A 20,280-nucleotide genomic window follows, 5' to 3' on the forward strand; every position below is an offset into this window, starting at 1 on the left:
ATAGATAATCTGGATCATAAACCCACAATTCATCGGATCTCGACAAACACACCGTAAAAGAATATTACATCGGATAGATCTCCAAGAAGATCGAGGAGAAATTTGTATTGAGATCCAAAGAGAGAGAAGGAGCCATCTAGCTAATAACTAGGGACCCGTAGGTCTGAAGTAAACTACTCACACATCACTGGAGATGCCATGGAGTTGATGTAGAGGCCCTCCGTGATCAATGCCCCCTCCGGCGGAGCTCCGAAAAAGGCCCCTAGATTGGATCTCTCAGGTATAGAAGGTTGCGGTGGTGGAATTAGGTTTTCATGGTGCTCCTGGATGTTTGGGCGGTACACGGATATATATAGGAGGAAGAAGTACGTCGGTAGAGCAACGGAGGGCCCACGAGGGTGGAGGGCGCGCCCAGGGGGTAGGCACGCCCCCTGCCTTGTGGCTTCCTCCGTTGTTTCTTGACGCCCACTCCAAGTCTCCTAGATCACGTTCGTTGAGAAAATCAGGTTCCCGAAGTTTCATTCCATCTGGACTCCGTTTGATATTCCTTTTCGACGAAACTCTAAAATAGGCAAAAAACAGCAATTTGGGTTGGGCCCCCGATTAGTAGGTTAGTCCCAAAAATGATATAAAAGTGTAAAATAAAGCCTATTAACATCCAAAATAGATAATATAATAGCATGGAGCAATCAAAAATTATAGATACGTTGGAGACGTATCAGGTCCCTCCATATGACACCAAATGAAGCTACCGGCCAGACTCCCTTCTCCCTAGTCTATGGGGCAGAAGTAGTGATCCCCACGAAACTCATATACGGATCACCTTGAGTGCTTGCCTACGATGAAGTAGCACAAGAACAGCACTGGCGTGACGACGCTGTGCTATTTGAGGAGAATCGTCTATGTGCTGTTATGCATGCTGCATGCTACAAGCAAGCCCTGCGTCACCATCACAGCCGCAGGGTTCATGCCTGGAGCCTTGAGGGAGGCAACCTTTTCATTAGGCGTGCTCAGTCCGCCAGGGGTACAAACAAGTTAACGCCGAAGTGGGAAGGCCCTTACCGGGTAGTACGAGTCACCAGACCCGGCGCAGTCCGTCTGGAGATCAGAGATGGCATTCAGTTGCAAAACTCATGGAATGTTGAGCATCTCTATAAGTTCTACCTATAAGGCGCGGCTGTTGGGCCCTGCCCGACAGCCACCCTTTTGTACAAGCCTTGCCGATGTTGCATGTAACCCTTTGTACAAAGCCAGGCGCAAACGCGGAGCAACAGATAAATAAACGAAGCACTGGGGGCCCCAAGAAGATTGCATGCATGCATAAGCATATCATGAGCATAGTATGATCATGTAGATAAGATCGCATGTAGCTCCGTTTTCATCTACACTAAGCTACAAGGTTCTGATATGTCTCCGTCATATCTATAATTTTTGGATTGTTCCATGCCAATATTCTTCAACTTTCATATACTTTTGGCAACTTTTTATACTATTTTTGGGACTAACATATTGATCCAGTGCCCAGTGCAAGTTCCTGTTTGTTGCATGTTTTTTGTTTCGCAGAATATCCATACCAAACGGAGTCCAAATGGGATAAAAACTAACGGAGATTTTTTTGGAATATATATGATTTTTGGGAAGAAAAATCCACGCGAGACGGTGCCCGAGGTGGCCACGAGGCAGGGGGGCGCGCCTGCCCCCCTGGGCGCGCCCCTGACCCTCGTGGGCCACCCGTAAGGTGGTTGATGCCCTTCTTTCGCCACAATAAAGCTAATATCCGGATAGAGATCGTGTTAAAATTTCAGCCCAATCGGAGTTACGAATCTCCAGGAATATAAGAAACGGTGAAAGGGTAGAATCAGAGAACGCAGAAACAGAGAGAGATAGAGAGACAGATCCAATCTCGGAGGGGCTCTCGCCCCTCCCACACCATGGAGGCCATGGACCAGAGGGGAAACCCTTCTCCCATCTAGGGAGGAGGTCAAGGAAGAATAAGAAGGAGGGGGGCTCTCTCCCCCTCGCTTCCAGTGGCACCGGAGTGCCACCGGGGGCCATCATCATCACCGCGATCTACACCAACACCTCCGCCATCTTCACCAACATCTCCATCACCTTCCCCCCTCTATCTACAGCGGTCCACTCTCCCGCAACCCGCTGTAACCTCTACTTGAACATGGTGCTTTATGCTTCATATTATTATCCAATGATGTGTTGCCATCCTATGATGTCTGAGTAGATTTTCGTTGTCCTATCGGTGGTTGATGAATTGCTATGATTGATTTAATTTGCTTGTGGTTATGTTGTTGTCCTTTGGTGCCCATCATATGAGAGAGCGCGTGGATCACACCATAGGGTTAGTTGTATGTTGATAGGACTATGTATTGGAGGGCAAGGGTGAAAGAAGCTTCAGCCTAGCATAAAAAATGATGCATACGGGATTGAAGGAGGACCAATATATCTTAATACTATGGTTGGGTTTTACCTTAATGAATGTTAGTAGTTGCGGAAGCTTGCTAATAGTTCCAATCATAAGTGCATAGAATTCCAAGTAAGGGATGACATGCTAGCAGTGGCCTCTCCCACATAATACTTGCTATCGGTCTAGTAAAGTAGTCAATTGCTTAGGGACAATTTCGCAACTCCTACCACCGCTTTTCCACACTTGCTATATTTAATTTATTGTTTCTTTATCTAAACATCCCCTAGTTCTTATTTACGTAATCTTTATTATCTTGCAAACCTATATCTTGCAAACCTATCCAACAACACCTACAAAGTACTTCTAGTTTCATACTTGTTCTAGGTAAAGCGAACATCAAGCGTGCGTAGAGTTGTATCGGTGGTCAATAGAACTTGAGGAAATATTTGTTCTGCCTTTAGCTCCTCGTTGGGTTCGACAATCTTACTTATCGAAAACTATTGCGATCCCCTATACTTGTGGGTTATCAAGACCTTTTTCTGGCGCCGTTGCCGGGCAGACATAGCATGGGGTGAATATTCTCGTGTTTTCTTGTTTGCTTTATCACTAAGTAGTTTTTATTTTGTGCTCTTGTTTTCTATCTTTAGTTATGGGTAGGAAACGCAAAATACCAAAAAAATTAGTTGTACCTACTAAACCAATGGTTGAAGAACCACTCAAAATCTATCACACTGCTGAAGCTTATTACTTGGATCATCTTCGATCCCTATGTGCTCGTGCTGAAACCCCAACTAGCTTAGTTGAGGGAAAATATTTAGATGAGCATGCTTGTTATGTGCGACACCGAATATCTGAAAAAGGGAAAATTTTAAGGGGTCAAATTCATCGTTTGCAATGCTATGCTTGGAATTTATGTGAAATATATGATTTTACTTGCTGTTCTGAAAACCCTAAGAAACACCTTCCCTATCAATGTGAGTTTAGTGATAATGGAATCGTATCTTCGTATGCTAAGGGTGTTTATAATTACTATGATGTTCAACAAATTGAAGAATTTGTTGCTTTTAAGGGTGCTTACGAAATTGCTTCTTTGATTGAAAAGTATGATGCTACTCTTTACAAATCTGAAATTTTTGCCATACTTAAATATTGCTATGATAATTATGCTTCTAATGCCTATGTTGAACCATATATTGAGGACTACCCCGCTGTCCAAGAAGAGATTAATATTTTGCAGGAGTCTATGGAAGAAGAAATTGATGAAACTGTGAGCTCATTGGATGAAAAAGATGAGGAGGAGAGCGAAGAACAAAAGGAGGAAGAGCGGATTAGCTACCCGTGCCCACCTTCTAATGAGAGTAACTCTTCAACTCATACATTGTTTAATTTCCCTTCATTCTTACCGAAGGATGATTGCTATGATGATTGTTATGATCCCGTTGATTCTCTTGAAATATCCCTTTTTGATGATGCTTGCTATGCTTGTGACCAAGATGCCAATATGAATTATGCTTATAGAGATGAACTTGCTATATTTTCTTATGTTAAAAACATGAAATTGTTGCTATTGCACCCACGCATGATAGTCCTATTATCTTTTTGAATTCTCCCAACTACACTATATCGGAGAAGTTTGCTTTTATTAAGGAATATATTGATGGGTTGCCTTTTACCGTTACACATGATGATTTTGATGAATATAATATGCATGTGCTTGCTGCTCCTACTTGCAATTATTATGAGAGAGGAACTATATCTCCACCTCTCTATGTTTCCAATATGATAAAATTGCAAGAAACTGTTTATACTATGCATTGGCCTTTACTTTGTGTGCATGAACTGTTCTTTTATGACATGCCGATGCATACGAAGAGAGTTAGACTTCGTCATTACATTATATATGTTACCTTGTGCTCACCACTAAATTACAAATCATTGTTAATTAAAATTGGCTTTGATATACCTTGGGATCCGGGTGGATCCATTACTTGAGCACTATATGCCTAGCTTAATGGCTTTAAAGAAAGCGCTGCCAGGGAGACAACCCGGAAGTTTTAGAGAGTCATTTATTTCTGTTGAGTGCTTTTATATAGTTTAAAAACAGCAAAAATAAAGAGGGGAACCCAAAACTTTTTCAAAAAGGAAAGCGAAAGTGAGAAAGACAAGCATTGTTGAAGTGGGAGCTAGCCTTGAACTTTGTTCATGCTCATGGAAACTTTGTGAATCTTGATTACAAATACTTTTAAATAAAAATAATTATCCCCTTGTACAATTCCATTGTATTATAAAAATAATGTGCCAAGGTTTGCCTTTAGGATGTTTACATTTGCTTGACGGTTTGTACGATGCAGGACAGAAACTTTGGCTCTAGTGCGTAATTTTACATTTTTTACTGGAACGTCAAATGGTCCTAATTCCTCTTGCACTGTATTCCTATACAAATTTTTTATTTTTCCTAATTTTCGTAGAATTTGTCAAGTATCATAAGTATGGTGAATGTTCAGATTGTTATAGACTGTTCTGTTTTAGATAGATTCTGTTTTTGATGCATAGTTTGCTTGTTTTCATGAAACTAACGATTTATATCAGTGGATTAAGCCATGAAAAAGTTATATTACAGTAGACACAATGCAAAAACAAAATATGAATTGGTTTGCAACAGTACTTAGAGTAGTGATTTGCTTAATTATACTAACGGATCTTACCGAGTTTTCTGTTGAAGTTTTGTGTGGATGAAGTGTTCGATGATCGAGAAGGTCTTGATGTGAGAAGAAGGAAGAGAGGCAAGAGCTCAAGCTTGGGGATGCCCGAGGCACCCCAAGTAAATATTCAAGGAGACTCAAGCGTCTAAGCTTGGGGATGCCCCGGAAGGCATCCCCTCTTTCTTCAACAAGTATCGGTATGTTTTCGGATTCGTTTCGTTCATGCGATATGTGCAATCTTGGAGCGTCTTTTGCATTTAGTTTTCATTTTTCTTTTATGAACCATGCTGGTATGAGATAGTCCTTGGTGGATTTATAGAATTCTCATTGCACTTCACTTATATCTTTTGAGTATGGCTTTATAGAATGCTTCATGTGCTTCACTTATATCATTTGAAGTTTGGATTGCATGTTTCTCTTTACATAGAAAACCGCCATTTGTAGAATGCTCTTTTGCTTCACTTATATTTGTTAGAGCGTGGGCATATCTTTTGTAGAAAGAATTAAACTCTCTTGCTTCACTTATATCTATTTAGAGAGATGACAGGAATTGGTCATTCACATGGTTAGTCATAAAATCCTACATAAAACTTGTAGATCGCTGAATATGATATGTTTGATTCTTGCAATAGTTTTGCGATATAAAGATGGTGATATTAGAGTCATGCTAGTGGGTAGTTGTGTATTGTAGAAATACTTGTGTTGAAGTTTCTGATTCCGTAGCATGCATGTATGGTGAACCGTTATGTGATGAAGTCGGCGCATGATTTATATATTGATTGTCTTCCTTATGAGTGGCGGTCGGGGACGAGCGATGGTCTTTTTCTACCAATCTATCCCCCTAGGAGCATGCATGTAGTACTTTGTTTCGATGACTAATAGATTTTTGCAATAAGTATGTGAGTTCTTTATGACTAATGTTGAGTCCATGGATTATACGCACTCTCACCCTTCCACCATTGCTAGCCTCTCTAGTATCACGCAACTTTCGCCGGTACCTTAAACCCACCATATATCTTCCTCAAAACAGCCACCATACCTACCTATCATGGCATCTCCATAGCCATTCCGAGATATATTGCCATGCAACTTCCATCATCATCATATACATGACTTGAGCATTCATTGTCATATTGCTTTTCATGATCGTAAGATAGCTAGCATGACGTTTTCATGGCTTGTCCGTTTTTTGATGTCATTGTTACGCTAGATCATTGCACATCCCGGTACATGGCCGGAGGCATCCATATAGAGTCATACTTTGTTCTAGACATTGAGTTGTAATATTGAGTTGTAAGTAAATAAAAGTGTGATGATCATCATTATTAGAGCATTGCCCTAGTGAGGAAAGGATGATGGAGACTATGATTCCCCCATAAGTCGGGATGAGACTCCGGACTTTACAAAAAAATATAAAAGAGGCCAAAGAAGCCCAAATAATAATAAAAAAGAGGCCAAAGAAGCCCACCAAAAAAATAAATAAACAAAAAAATGAGAGAAAAAGAGAGAAGGGGCAGTGCTACTATCCTTTTTCCACACTTGTGCTTCAAAGTAGCACCATGTTCTTCATATTGAGACTCTCTTGAGTTATCACTTTCATATACTAGTGGGAATTTTCATTATAGAACTTGGCATGTATATTCCGATGATGGGCTTCCTCAAATGCCCGAGGTCTTCATGAGCAAGCAAGTTGGATGCACACCCACTTAGTTTCACTTGGAGCTTTCATACACTTATAACTCTAGTGCATCCGTTGCATTGCAATCCCTACTCACTCACATTGATATCTATTGATGGGAAACTCCATAGCCCGTTGCTACGCCTAGTTGATGTGAGACTATCTTCTCCTTTTTGTCTTCTCCACCATCATATTCTATTCCACCTATAGTGCTATGTCCATGGCTCACGCTCATGTATTGCGTGAAAGTTGAAAAGGTTTGAGAACGTCAAAAGTATGTGTAGCGACCCGACCCGAATGGATCAAGTCTCTGTGCTCCGGTGTCATCCCTGGATCAGTAATGCTGACACCACACAGTACTTCGAAGGACTTATAGCAGAGTAGCAATCACACACTTATTACATCGATGTCTCAAAGAGAACTTATTACAATAAATATGGCTTAAGGCCATCTAATATCGATAACAGCGGAAGACTTGGAAGATAAATGGGTCCATCAACTCCAACGGCATCACTGAGTATAGAACCACGACCTAAAAGCACTTTAATCATCGTTTGAAAAGTCTGCAACATGAAAGTTGCAGCCCGAAAACGGGTCAGCACATGGAATATGCTGGCAAGGTAACACATAGAGAGTAATGAACAGTAATGAACTATACTATATGCATGTTTGGCTGGTGGAAAGCTCTATGGTTACATTTTTGCGTAAAGCCAGTTTTTCCCTACTGCAAAGGAATAAATTTATTTAACTATCATGGTAGTTGAACATCGAGAATGGTTGACAGCATTCCGATCCCAATTAAGTGAACAATTAAAACCCAACAATATTAATTAGAGGTAACATGATGAGATTCACACGATATTCAAGTACTAGATACTCAAGTTGTCCATAACCGGGGACACGACTAACCATGATTAGTTTATTACACTCTGCAGAGGTTTGCGCACTTTTCCCCACAAGACTCGATCGCCTCCTTTGGATTTCTCGCACTACATGGTGTTTGAGAAACGGATGACCGAGACACAGTCTTTCAGAAGCGCTAGCACCTTACGATGGATAGACCGGTACACCTACTTTCCCCTACATCTGCTAGTCTACCCTGTAAGAGTTTGCACGACTTAATCAACTATGCCAGAGCCCATAATGGCTTGTGGCTGCACATGGAAGTTTCTAGCATGAATAATCTTATGATCCCTTTGAGCCTAGGTGGCGGTCCAAAAGAAAAACAGGCAAGTCCTGATAGAAACCAGGTGCCTCAATCCACCCAGATGTGTATTTAAGTTGCCACCTTAAGTAAACCATTAAAATTAACAAACTCACATCTGTCATGGATATCACTCACCCAATCCACGTCTACTAGCATAGCATGGCATAATAAGCAAACGTAGAAGTAACTACCAAAGGCTTCATAATAATACAGGTAATAGGTACTACCTCATCTCCTTCCCATCCCACAATTTAATTAGATCCTAATCATGCAATGTGTGAGGATTGATCTAATGCAATAAAACTGGGTTGTAGAAAAGGTATGATCAAAGTGTTACTTGCCTTGCTGATGATCCGCGAGACCTAGAGATTCGAAGTAACAGGCGGCGCACTCCGGGTAATCTATCGCAGACAAACAACAAGAATACAATAAGTACTCATCTAATGCACAGGTAAAACTCGAACAAGAGATCGAACCAGAAAGTTCAACTTAAGAACTCCGGTTGCAAAGAAAGAACGAACCGAACAATGCAACGAAAAACAAACGGCGGAAGAAAACAACTCGGTTCTAGCAAGTTGAAACTAGGTCAAATTTTACAGTAGAAAAAACTTGTTTAAGTTGATTAGTCGGAACGGCGGTTTCGAAACGAAACTCCAGGCACTTGAATCACCTGATTCCGATAAACGAGCGAGAAGATAAACTAGAACGAAGATTGGATCTGAAATCACTATCAGAAAATCGCGGAATAAATCCGATGAAAAAGAAAACGACGAACGGTTAAACGAACGGACGTTCGTTAACCGAGAATAACCGGTGATCACGTTCGTTAAGACGAATGGTCCGGTGAACGCTCGCTAAACAACTAAACCGAAAAAAATGAAAAACCGATCTAGGGTTTCGGAAAAAAAAACCGAAACAACGAAACGAAAAAGAAACCGGAACGGTTTTCTTTTAAAAAAACGGAACCGAGGGGAGGGGTGGCGCGGCGCGGAGGCTACCTCGTCGAGGGGCTCCGGCGGGCGGGGCTAGGCGGCGGGCGGCGGCGGCAGGCGGCGGCGGCAGGCAGCGGCGCGGGCACGCGACGCGGCGTCGGCTGCTGCTGCTGCTTGCTGCGGGGCGGCGGGGCTGGTGTGGGGAGGAGAGGGGGGGTGGCTAGGTATTTAAAGGGGGGGAGGGGTGGCTTGGGGGAGGGGGCAAGGCAAGGGCGGCGGCGGCAGAGTCCTAGCCGGACTCGGCGGCGGCGGCGGGGCTGCGCGCGGGGAGGCCCGGCGGCTGGGCCTTGGCCCAGGCGGGGCGCTGCGATTTTTTTTTAAATAGTTACGCGCGCAGAAAAAAGAAAACGAAGAAAAGAAAATCTAAACGAACTCCAAAATTCCCGAAGTAAATTTTCTCCGACTCCTAAAAATGAGTCGAACAAAATGAACTTTTCTCGGGGCCTAGATGCAATTTTTGAAAACACGCATTTTTCCCTAATCCAAATAAAATGCAAATAAACTCCGGAAAAAAAATCCAAAATTTGATTTATTTATTAAATCTTCATTTTTCCTAAATTTGGGAAAGTCATATTATTCCTCCTCTCTCATATTTTTGATATTGGAAAAAAATAATTGAAGATGAAATAAATAAAATCAAATGATCCTCTTTTCAAAATTTGAGAAAACTCAAATATGAAAATAACGAAATCTCCAACTCTCTCCGAGGGTCCTTGAGTTGCGTGAAATTTCTAGGATCGACCAAAATGCAAGAAAATATGATATGCATGATGATCTAAAGTATAACATTCCAAATTGAAAATTTGGGATGTTACAAACCTACCTCCCTTAAGATGAATCTCGCCCTCGAGATTCGGGTTGGCTAGAAAATAGGTGAGGGTGGTCCTTGAGCAAATCTTCTTCTCTCTCCCAGGTGGCTTCATCCTCTGAATGGTGGTTCCACTGAACTTTGCAGAACTTTATAACCTTGCTGCGGGTAACTCTGCTGGCATAATCGAGAATCTTGACTGGTTTCTCCTCATACGTTAAGTCGTCCTTCAACTGAATCGCTTCAAGCGGCACTGTATCTCTTAGCGGTACCTCCGCCATCTCGGCGTGACATTTCTTCAGCTGAGAAACATGGAATACATCATGAACTCCTGACAGTCCCTCTGGTAATTCCAACTTATAAGCGACTTCTCCCATACGTTGCAAGATCTTATACGGTCCAACGAATCGCGGTGCTAATTTTCCCTTAACTCCAAAGCGCTTAACTCCTCGAAGTGGGGATACTCGAAGATACACTCTGTCTCCGGTTTCGTAAACTGTCTCCTTGCGTTTAGAATCTGCGTAGCTCTTCTGCCTGGACTGGGCTACCTTGAGCCTATCGCGAATCAACTTCACCTTCTGTTCAGACTCTTTAATCAAATCGGGTCCAAACAACTGACGGTCTCCAACTTCATCCCATGACAACGGTGTCCTGCACCTCCTTCCGTATAAAGCTTCGAAAGGTGCCATCTTCAAACTGGTTTGGTAACTGTTGTTATAGGAAAATTCCGCATACGGCAAATTATCGTCCCAACTAGATCCATAATCTAGTGCACAAGCTCTCAGCATATCTTCCAAAATCTGATTGACTCTCTCGGTCTGTCCATCTGTCTGCGGATGAAAAGCTGTGCTGAACTCTAGTCTGGTTCCTAAAGTTTCATGCAACTGATTCCAAAACTTTGAGGTAAATTGGGTTCCTCTATCTGATACGATACTCCTCGGAACTCCATGCAGACAATGATCCTAGTCATGTATATCTTTGCCAACTTAGCACTGGTGTAAGTGGTCTTAACTGGAATGAAATGTGCTACCTTCGTCAAACGATCAACTACTACCCATATCGAGTCATAGCCTGCCTTCGTCCTGGGTAGTCCTGTGATAAAATCCATGCCTATCTTATCCCACTTCCATTCGGGTATCGGCAATGGTTGTAACAATCCGGCTGGCTTCTGATGTTCTGCCTTTACTCTATGACACACATCACAAACTGCTACATATGCTGCAATATCCTTCTTCATTCCGGTCCACCAGAATGTTTCCTTCAAATCCAAATACATCTTGGTATTTCCTGGGTGAATCGAATACGGTGAATCATGTGCCTCTTGTAGAATCAACTTCCTGATCTCCGGGTCATTTGGCACATAAACACGGTCCTCAAACCATAGGGTATCGTGCTCATCCTCACGAAATCCCTTTGCTTTTTCCTTTGCCCATTTTCTCTTTTATAGAAGCAATATCCTTGTCAGATTTCTGAGCCTCTCTGATTTTATCCATCAATGTTGACTGAATCTCCAATGCTGCTACATAGCCTCTTGGAACTATCTCCAAACATAGCTCACGAAGGTTCTCTGCTAATTCCTTTGGTACTTCTCCTGTCATTAGTGTATTGACATGGCTCTTACGGCTCAATGCGTCAGCTACTACATTAGATTTTCCGGGATGGTAGTGCAATCTCATATCATAATCCTTGATGAGCTCCAACCATCTCCTTTGTCTGAGGTTCAACTCCTTCTGCGTGAAAATGTACTTCAAACTCTTGTGATCCATGTACACCTCACAATGATTTCCAATGAGGAAATGTCTCCACGTCTTCAATGCATGCACTACGGCTTCTAACTCCAAATCATGCGTGGCATAATTCAACTCATGAGGCTTCAGTTGTCGTGAAGCATACGAAACAACTCTCCCTTCCTGCATAAGCACTGCTCCAAGTCCTCGACGTGAAGCGTCGCAATACACTTCATAATCCTTGGTCTGATCTGGCAAAATCAATACTGGTGAGGTAACCAAACGTTTCTTCAACTCCTGGAAACTAGCCTCACACTCCTCAGTCCATTTGAACTTAGTATCCTTCTTCAACAACTCCGTCATAGGCTTTGCAATCTTTGAAAATTTCTCAATGAATCTCCGGTAGTATCCTGCGAGTCTAAGAAAACTCCGGATCTCTCCAACTGTCGTTGGTGCTTCCCATTCGGTTACGGTCTCAACCTTTGTGGGGTCAACTGCTATTCCTTCTCCGGATATAACATGTCCAAGAAATCCAACTTCCTTTAACCAAAACTCACACTTGCTGAATTTGGCATATAACTGATGTTCCCTTAGTTTTTCCAAAACCAAACGCAAATGTTCCTTATGCTCCTCCTCATTCTTTGAGAAAATCAGAATGTCATCAATGAACACTACGACGAACTTATCCAAAAACTCCATAAATACCTTGTTCATCAGGTTCATAAAATAGGCAGGTGCGTTAGTCAGTCCAAATGACATAACGGTATACTCATACAGTCCATATCTGGTGGTGAATGCTGTCTTAGGTATGTCCTGCTCTCGAATCTTCAACTGATGGTACCCTGATCGCAAATCGATCTTGGAAAACACTTTAGCTCCTTGCAAATGATCAAATAGATCATTAATCATTGGCAGTGGGTACTTGTTCTTGATGGTTACTTCATTTAATCCACGGTAATCAACAGCCATCCTTAATGATCCATCCTTCTTCTCCACTAGAAGTACGGGTGATCCCCAAGGCGAAGAACTAGGGCGAATGTAACCTTTCTCCAGTAACTCCTTAATCTGATTCTTAATTTCCACCAAATCTTTTGCTGGCATCCTATATGGTCTCTTTGATATTGGGCCTGTACCTGGCAAAAGCTCAATTAAGAACTCGATATCCCTATCAGGTGGCATTCCTGGCAATTCCTCAGGAAATACATCAGGGTAATCCTTCACTACTGGTACTTCCTCCTGCACAACTCCTGTTAGGCAATTTACTTGTGTCCTTTTTGGCACATGCCGGGATACATACTTGATCCTTCTTCCTTCTGGCGTTGTAAGCAAAATTGACTTACTAGCGCATTCAATGTTCCCTTCATACTTTGATAACCAATCCATACCGAGAATTACATCCAAACCTTGGGATTCCAGAATGATTAAATCCGTTGGGAAAACATGCCTTCCTATACTTAATGGCACTTGGAAACATCCTTGTCTGGCCATGTACTCTGCTCCTGGCGAGCTTACTAGCATAGGTGTTTTAAGAACCCTAGTGGGCAGGCTATACTTTTCCACAAATCCCCTTGATATGTATGAATGCGATGCACCAGTATCGAAAAGAACGAGTGCGGTAAATGACTTAACCAAAACTTACCAATTACTGCATTAGGCTGATCTTCAACCTCCTCCACATTAACGTGGTTCACCTGTCCCCTGTTGAAAGGGTTCGGCTTCTTTCCAGAGCTTCCATTGCCATTTCCATTCTGGCCTTCAGGACATTCATTGGCATAATGTCCGGTCTTCGAACACTTGAAATAGGTGACTTGACTCAGATCTCTCTTGGTTGGGGTTGATGGGATGGTCCGGTTCTGGCCATTGCTTCCTCCATTCCCATTACCATTCTTGGAGCCATTATGGTTGTGCGAGCTACCTCCTCCATGGGTATGCTGAAAATGAACTCCCGGTTTAGGGCTAAAACGGGGTTTCTGCTGGGCTCCAGAGTTATACTTCCCCTGTCCATACTTCCTCTTGCGGTTCTCAATCTACTGTTGCTTCCCTTCAATCATGATGGCACGATCTACCAACTCCTGGTAGTTGTTGAAACTTGCTACCATCAACTGCATGCTTAGCTAATCATTCAGTCCTTCCAGAAACTTCTCCTCCTTAGCTGCATCCGTAGCAACGTCATCTGGGGCATAGCGTGCTAACTTGCTGAAGTCGTCAACGTACTGGCCAACTGTCCTTCCTCCTTGGCGTAAGTTGCGAAACTCACGCTTCTTCATGGCCATAGCTCCTGCTGAAACATGGGCAGTGCGGAAAGCTTGCTGAAACTGATCCCAGGTGACAGTGTCAACTGGGTAAGTGGCTGTGAAATTCTCCCACCATGCTGCCGCGGGTCCGTCAAGCTGATGTGCGGCAAACTTCACTTTATCACCATCTGTGCATCCTGCAGTGGTCAACTCCCTTCCTATCTTGCGGAGCCAATCGTCTGCTACTATGGGCTCGGTGCTACTGGAAAACACCGGCGGATTCAGCCTAAGGAAATGGGCTAAGTGGTCAACAGGTGGTGGTGGTGGTGGGTTGTTGTTGTTGTTGTTCTGCTGGTTCTGGACTAACAACTGCATCAATTGATTCTGTTGCTGGATCAACTGAGTGAGCTCTGGTGGAAATCCATTGTCACTTCTCAGAGGCATCTGAGGGTTTAGAAAAGACGAGAATTAAGAATAGAGTGAGGTCTAAAGAGAAAACACTACCCCAATGCACATGAGCAAATGCACACAAAATCACTTCATTCAATTCAAACAAGGGCTTACAAATGGTCTAAAACTATCGCAAAAGTGCTCGAACTATAATGTATACATGGGGGAAATACTACTAATATTTGGTGGTCATCTAGAAATTTGAATCGGTGGAAGACTCCATGATATCTGCTCCAGCCTCGTCTTCAAAGTCGGGTTCACTTGGATCCGAATCGGTGTCGTCGATGATGATGTAGTTGTCCGGACATGCGACGTACATGTCTTCCTTCCTGGATGCTAACTTCTCCTTGAGTTCTTCAATCTCCTGCTTAAGATCGCCATTGTGCCTTGCTAGAGCTACAATTTCGTCCATGTAGTCCTTGCGTGTAGACTTCAGTTCTCCTTCTAGCTCAATGATCCTTGCCTTCGCATTCTTCAACTCTATCATATCATTGCACATCTGGTTCTCGTGGCATCGAATGTGCTGGTTTAACTCCTGGATGAAAGCTGCAATGGATCTATCCTTCTTGGTGCTAACTAACTCCCATTGTTCATCTCGGCGTCCGCAAATCTGGTAGATAGTGTCCTTGAGGTCTTCTTGATAAACTTCTCCAATGCGTCCCATGGTGATATGAGCTGCCATGCTCTTTCCCAGACTCCAGGTTGGTGCACTGAAAACACTATCTATGGGCTTCGTGGTTGGCGCGAATGTCCTTCCCGAAACATGAGCTTGAATCTTCCAGCGCTCCTCTTCAGGCAGAGTGGCGTTGAAGGTCCCGGTGAAGCTTGGTAGTCCTATGTTCAGGTACTTGGTGACTTCCTTCAAGTGAAATCCAAAACGTGTGCCTTCATCCGGTTGAGCATACTTGATCTTCGCGTTCGTCATCCTAAAAGAGTAGAAAAGATGAGGAGTTAGAAAATGAGAAGAGAATAGTGATCTATGGCTTTAACTTAGTGGTCGTGTCCTACAGTCAGCGTGTGCTCTGATACCATTCTCTGTAGCGACCCGACCCGAATGGATCAAGTCTCCGTGCTCCGGTGTCATCCCTGGATCAGTAATGCTGACACCACACAGTACTTCGAAGGATTTATAGCAGAGTAGCAATCACACACTTATTACATCGATGTCTCAAAGAGAACTTATTACAATAAATATGTCTTAAGGCCATTTAATATCGATAACAGCGGAAGACTTGGAAGATAAATGGGTCCATCAACTCCAACGACATCACTGAGTATAGAACCACGACCAAAAAGCACTTTAATCGTTGTCTGAAAAGTCTGCAACATGAAAGTTGCAGCCCGAAAACGGGTCAGCACATGGAATATGCTGGCAAGGTAACACATTGAGAGTAATGAACAGTAATGAACTATACTATATGCATGTTTGGCTGGTGGAAAGCTCTATGGTTACAGTTTTGCGTAAAGCCAGTTTTTCCCTACTGCAAAGGAATAAATTTATTTAACTATCATGGTAGTTGAACATCGAGAATGGTTGACAGCATTCCGATCCCAATTAAGTGAACAATTAAAACCCAACAATATTAATTAGAGGTAACATGATGAGATTCACACGATATTCAAGTACTAGATACTCAAGTTGTCCATAACCGGGGACACGACTAACCATGATTAGTTTATTACACTCTGCAGAGGTTTGCGCACTTTTCCCCACAAGACTCGATCGCCTCCTTTGGATTTCTTGCACTACATGGTGTTTGAGAAACGGATGACCGAGACACAGTCTTTCAGAAGCGCTAGCACCTTACGATGGATAGACCGGTACACCTACTTTCCCCTACATCTGCTAGTCTACCCTGTAAGAGTTCGCACGACTTAATCAACTATGCCAGAGCCCATAATGGCTTGTGGCTGCACACGGAAGTTTCTAGCATGAATAATCTTATGATCCCTTTGAGCCTGGGTGGCGGTCCAAAAGAAAAATAGGCAAGTCCTGATAGAAACCAGGTGCCTCAATCCTCCCAGATGTGTATTTAAGTTGCCACCTTAAGTAAACCATTAAAATTAACAAACTCACATCTGTCATGGATATCACTCACCCAATCCACGTCTACTAGCATAGCATGGCATAATAAGCAAACGTAGAAGTAACTCCCAAAGGTTTCATAATAATACAGGTAATAGGTACTACCTCATCTACTTCCCATCCCACAATTTAATTAGATCCTAATCATGCAATGTGTTTGGATTGATCTAATGCAATAAAACTGGGTTGTAGAAAAGGTATGATCAAAGTGTTACTTGCCTTGCTGATGATCCACGAGACCTAGAGATTCGAAGTAACAGGCGGCGCACTCTGGGTAATCTATCGCAGACAAACAACAAGCATACAATAAGTACTCATCTAATGCACAGGTAAAACTCGAACAAGAGATCGAACCAGAAAGTTCAACTTAAGAACTCCGGTTGCAAAGAAAGAACGAACCGAACAAAGCAACGAAAAACAAACGGCGGAAGAAAACAACTCGGTTCTAGCAAGTTGAAACTAGGTCAAATTTTACAGTAGCAAAAACTTGTTTAAGTTGATTAGTCGTAACGGCGGTTTCAAAATGAAACTCCAGGCGCTTGAATCACCTGATTCCGATAAACGAGCGAGAAGATAAACTAGATCGAAGATCGGATCTGAAATCGCGATCAGAAAATCACGGAATAAATCCGACGAAAAAGAAAATGACGAACGGTTAAACGAACGGACGTTCGTTAACCGAGAATAACCAGTGATCACGTTCGTTAAGACGAACGGTCCGGCGAACGGTCGCTAAACAACTAAACCGAAAAAACGAAAAACCGATCTAGGGTTTCGGAAAAAAACCGAAACAACGAAACGAAAAACAAACCGGAACGGTTTTCTTTAAAAAAAACCAAACCGAGGGGAGGGGTGGCGCGGCGCGGCGGCTACCTCGTCGAGGGGCTCCGGCGGGCGGGGCTAGGCGGCGCTGGCGGCGGGCGGCGGCGGCAGGCGGCGGCTCGGGCAGGCGGCGCGGCGGCGGCTGCTGCTGCTGCTGCTTGCTGCGGGGCGGCGGGGCTAGTGTGGGGAGGAGAGGGGGGGTGGCTAGGTATTTAAAGGGGGGAGGGGTGGCTTGGGGGAGGGGGCAAGGCAAGGGCGGCGGCGGCAGAGTCCTAGCCGGACTCGGCGGCGGCGGCGGGGCTGCGCGCGGGGAGGTGCTGCGGCTGGGCCGGCGATTTTTTTTAAATAGTTACGCGCGCAGAAAAAAGAAAACAAAGAAAAGAAAATCTAAACGAACTCCAAAATCCCGAAGTAAATTTTCTCCGACTCCTAAAAATGAGTCGAACAAAATGAACTTTTCTCGGGGCCTAGATGCAATTTTTGAAAACACGCATTTTTCCCTAATCCAAATAAAATGCAAATAAACTCCGGAAAAAAATCCAAAATTTGATTTATTTATTAAATTTTAATTTTTCCTAAATTTGGGAAAGTCATATTATTCCTCCTCTCTCATATTTTTGATATTGGAAAAAATAATTGAAGATGAAATAAATAAAATCAAATGATCCTCTTTTCAAAATTTGAGAAAACTCAAATATGAAAATAACGAAATCTCCAACTCTCTCCGAGGGTCCTTGAGTTGCGTGAAATTTCTAGGATCGACCAAAATGCAAAAAATATGATATGCATGATGATCTAAAGTATAACATTCCAAATTGAAAATTTGGGATGTTACAGTATGAAACAATTGCTTGGCTTGTATTGGGGTTGTGCATGATGTGAATATTTTGTTGGGGAACCTAGTAATTTCAAAAAAAAAATTCCTACGCACACGCAAGATCATGGTGATGCATATCAACGAGCGGGGAGAGTGTTGTCTACGTACCCTCGTAGACCGAAGCGGAAGCGTTGACGCAACGTAGAGGAAGTAGTCGCACGTCTTCCCGATCCAACCGATCCAAGCACCGTTACCCCGGCACCTCCGAGTTCTTGGCACACGTTCAGCTCGATGACGCACCCCGAGCTCCGATCCAGCAAAGCTTCGGGGAGGAGTTCTGTCAGCACGACAGCGTGGTGATGATGATGATGTTCTACCGGCACAGGGCTTCGCCTAAGCACTGCAACAATATGACCGAGGTGGAATATGGTGGAGGGGGGCACCGCACACGGCTAAGGAACGATCACGAAGATCAACTTGTGTGTCTATGGCGTGCCCCCTGCCCCCGTATATAAAGGAGTGGAGGATGGGTGGGCCGGCCCTCTCTATGGCGCGCCCTAGGGGAGTCCTACTCCCACCGGGAGTAGGATTCCCCCTTTCCTAGTCCAACTAGGAGTCCTTCCATGTAGTAGGAGTAGGAGTCATGGCAAGGGAAAAGAGAAGAGAAGGAAGGAGGGGGCGGAGCCCTTCCCCCTAGTACAATTCGGACTAGGCCTTGGGGGGGCGCCCAACCTCTCCTATCTCTTTCCTCTAAAGCCCAATAAGGCCCACATACTCCCCGGCGAATTCCCGTAACTCTCCGGTACTCCGAAAAATACTCGAATCACTCGGAACCTTTCCGATGTCCGAATATAGTCATCCAATATATCAATTTTTACGTCTCGACCATTTCGAGACTCCTCGTCATGTCCCTGATCTCATCCGGGACTCCGAACTCCTTCGGTACATCAAAACTCATAAACTCATAATATAACTGTCATCGAAACCTTAAGCGTGCGGACCCTACGGTTCGAGAACAATGTAGACATGACCGAGACACGTCTCCAGTCAATAACCAATAGCGGGACCTGGATGCCCATATTGGCTCCTACATATTCTACGAAGATCTTTATCGGTCAGACCGCATAACAACATACGTTGTCCCCTTTGTCATCGGTATGTTACTTGCCCGAGATTCGATCGTCGGTATCTCAATACCTAGTTCAATCTCGTTACCGGCAAGTCTCTTTACTCGTTCCGTAATACATCATCTCACAACTAACTCATTAGTTGCAATGCTTGCAAGGCTTATGTGATGTGCATTACCGAGAGGGCCCAGAGATACCTCTCCGACATTCGGAGTGATAAATCCTAATCTCGAAATACGCCAACCCAACAAGTACCTTCGGAGACACCTGTAGAGCACCTTTATAATCACCCAGTTACGTTGTGACGTTTGGTAGCACACAAAGTGTTCCTCCGGTAAATGGGAGTTGCATAATCTCATAGTCATAGGAACCTGTATAAGTCATGAAGAAAGCAATAGCAACATACTAAACGATCAGGTGCTAAGCTAATGGAATGGGTCATGTCAATCAGATCATTCAACTAATGATGTGACCTCGTTAATCCAATAACAACTCTTTGTCTATGGTTAGGAAACATAACCATCTTTAATTAACGAGCTAGTCAAGTAGAGGCATACTAGTGACACTCTGTTTGTCTATGTATTCACACATGTATTATGTTTCCGATTAATACAATTCTAGCATGAATAATAAACATTTATCATGATATAAGGAAATGAATAATAACTTTATTATTGCCTCTAGGGCATATTTCCTTCAGTCTCCCACTTGCACTAGAGTCAATAATCTAGATCACATCACCATGTGATTAACATCGATAGTTCACATCATCATGTGATTAACACCTATAGTTCACATCGTCATGTGACCAACACTCATAGGGTTTACTAGAGTCAATAATCTAGTTCACATCACTATGTGATTAACACCCAAAGAGTACTAAGGTGTGATCATGTTTTGCTTGCGAGAGAAGTTTAGTCAACGGGTTTGCCACATTCAGATCCGTATGTATTTTGCAAATTTCTATGTCAACAATACTCTGCGCGGAGCTACTCTAGCTAATTGCTCCCACTTTCAATATGTATCTAGATTGAGACTTAGAGTCATCTAGATTAGTGTCAAAAACTTGCATCGACGTAACCCTTTACGACGAACCTTTTGTCACGTCCATAATCGATAAACATATCCTTATTCCACTAAGGATAATTTTGACCGCTGTCCAGTGATCTACTCCTAGATCACTATTGTACTCCCTTGCCAAAATCAGTGTA

This window comes from Triticum urartu, chromosome 3 (assembly GCF_003073215.2).
Source record: "Triticum urartu cultivar G1812 chromosome 3, Tu2.1, whole genome shotgun sequence".
Taxonomy (NCBI): domain Eukaryota; kingdom Viridiplantae; phylum Streptophyta; class Magnoliopsida; order Poales; family Poaceae; genus Triticum; species Triticum urartu.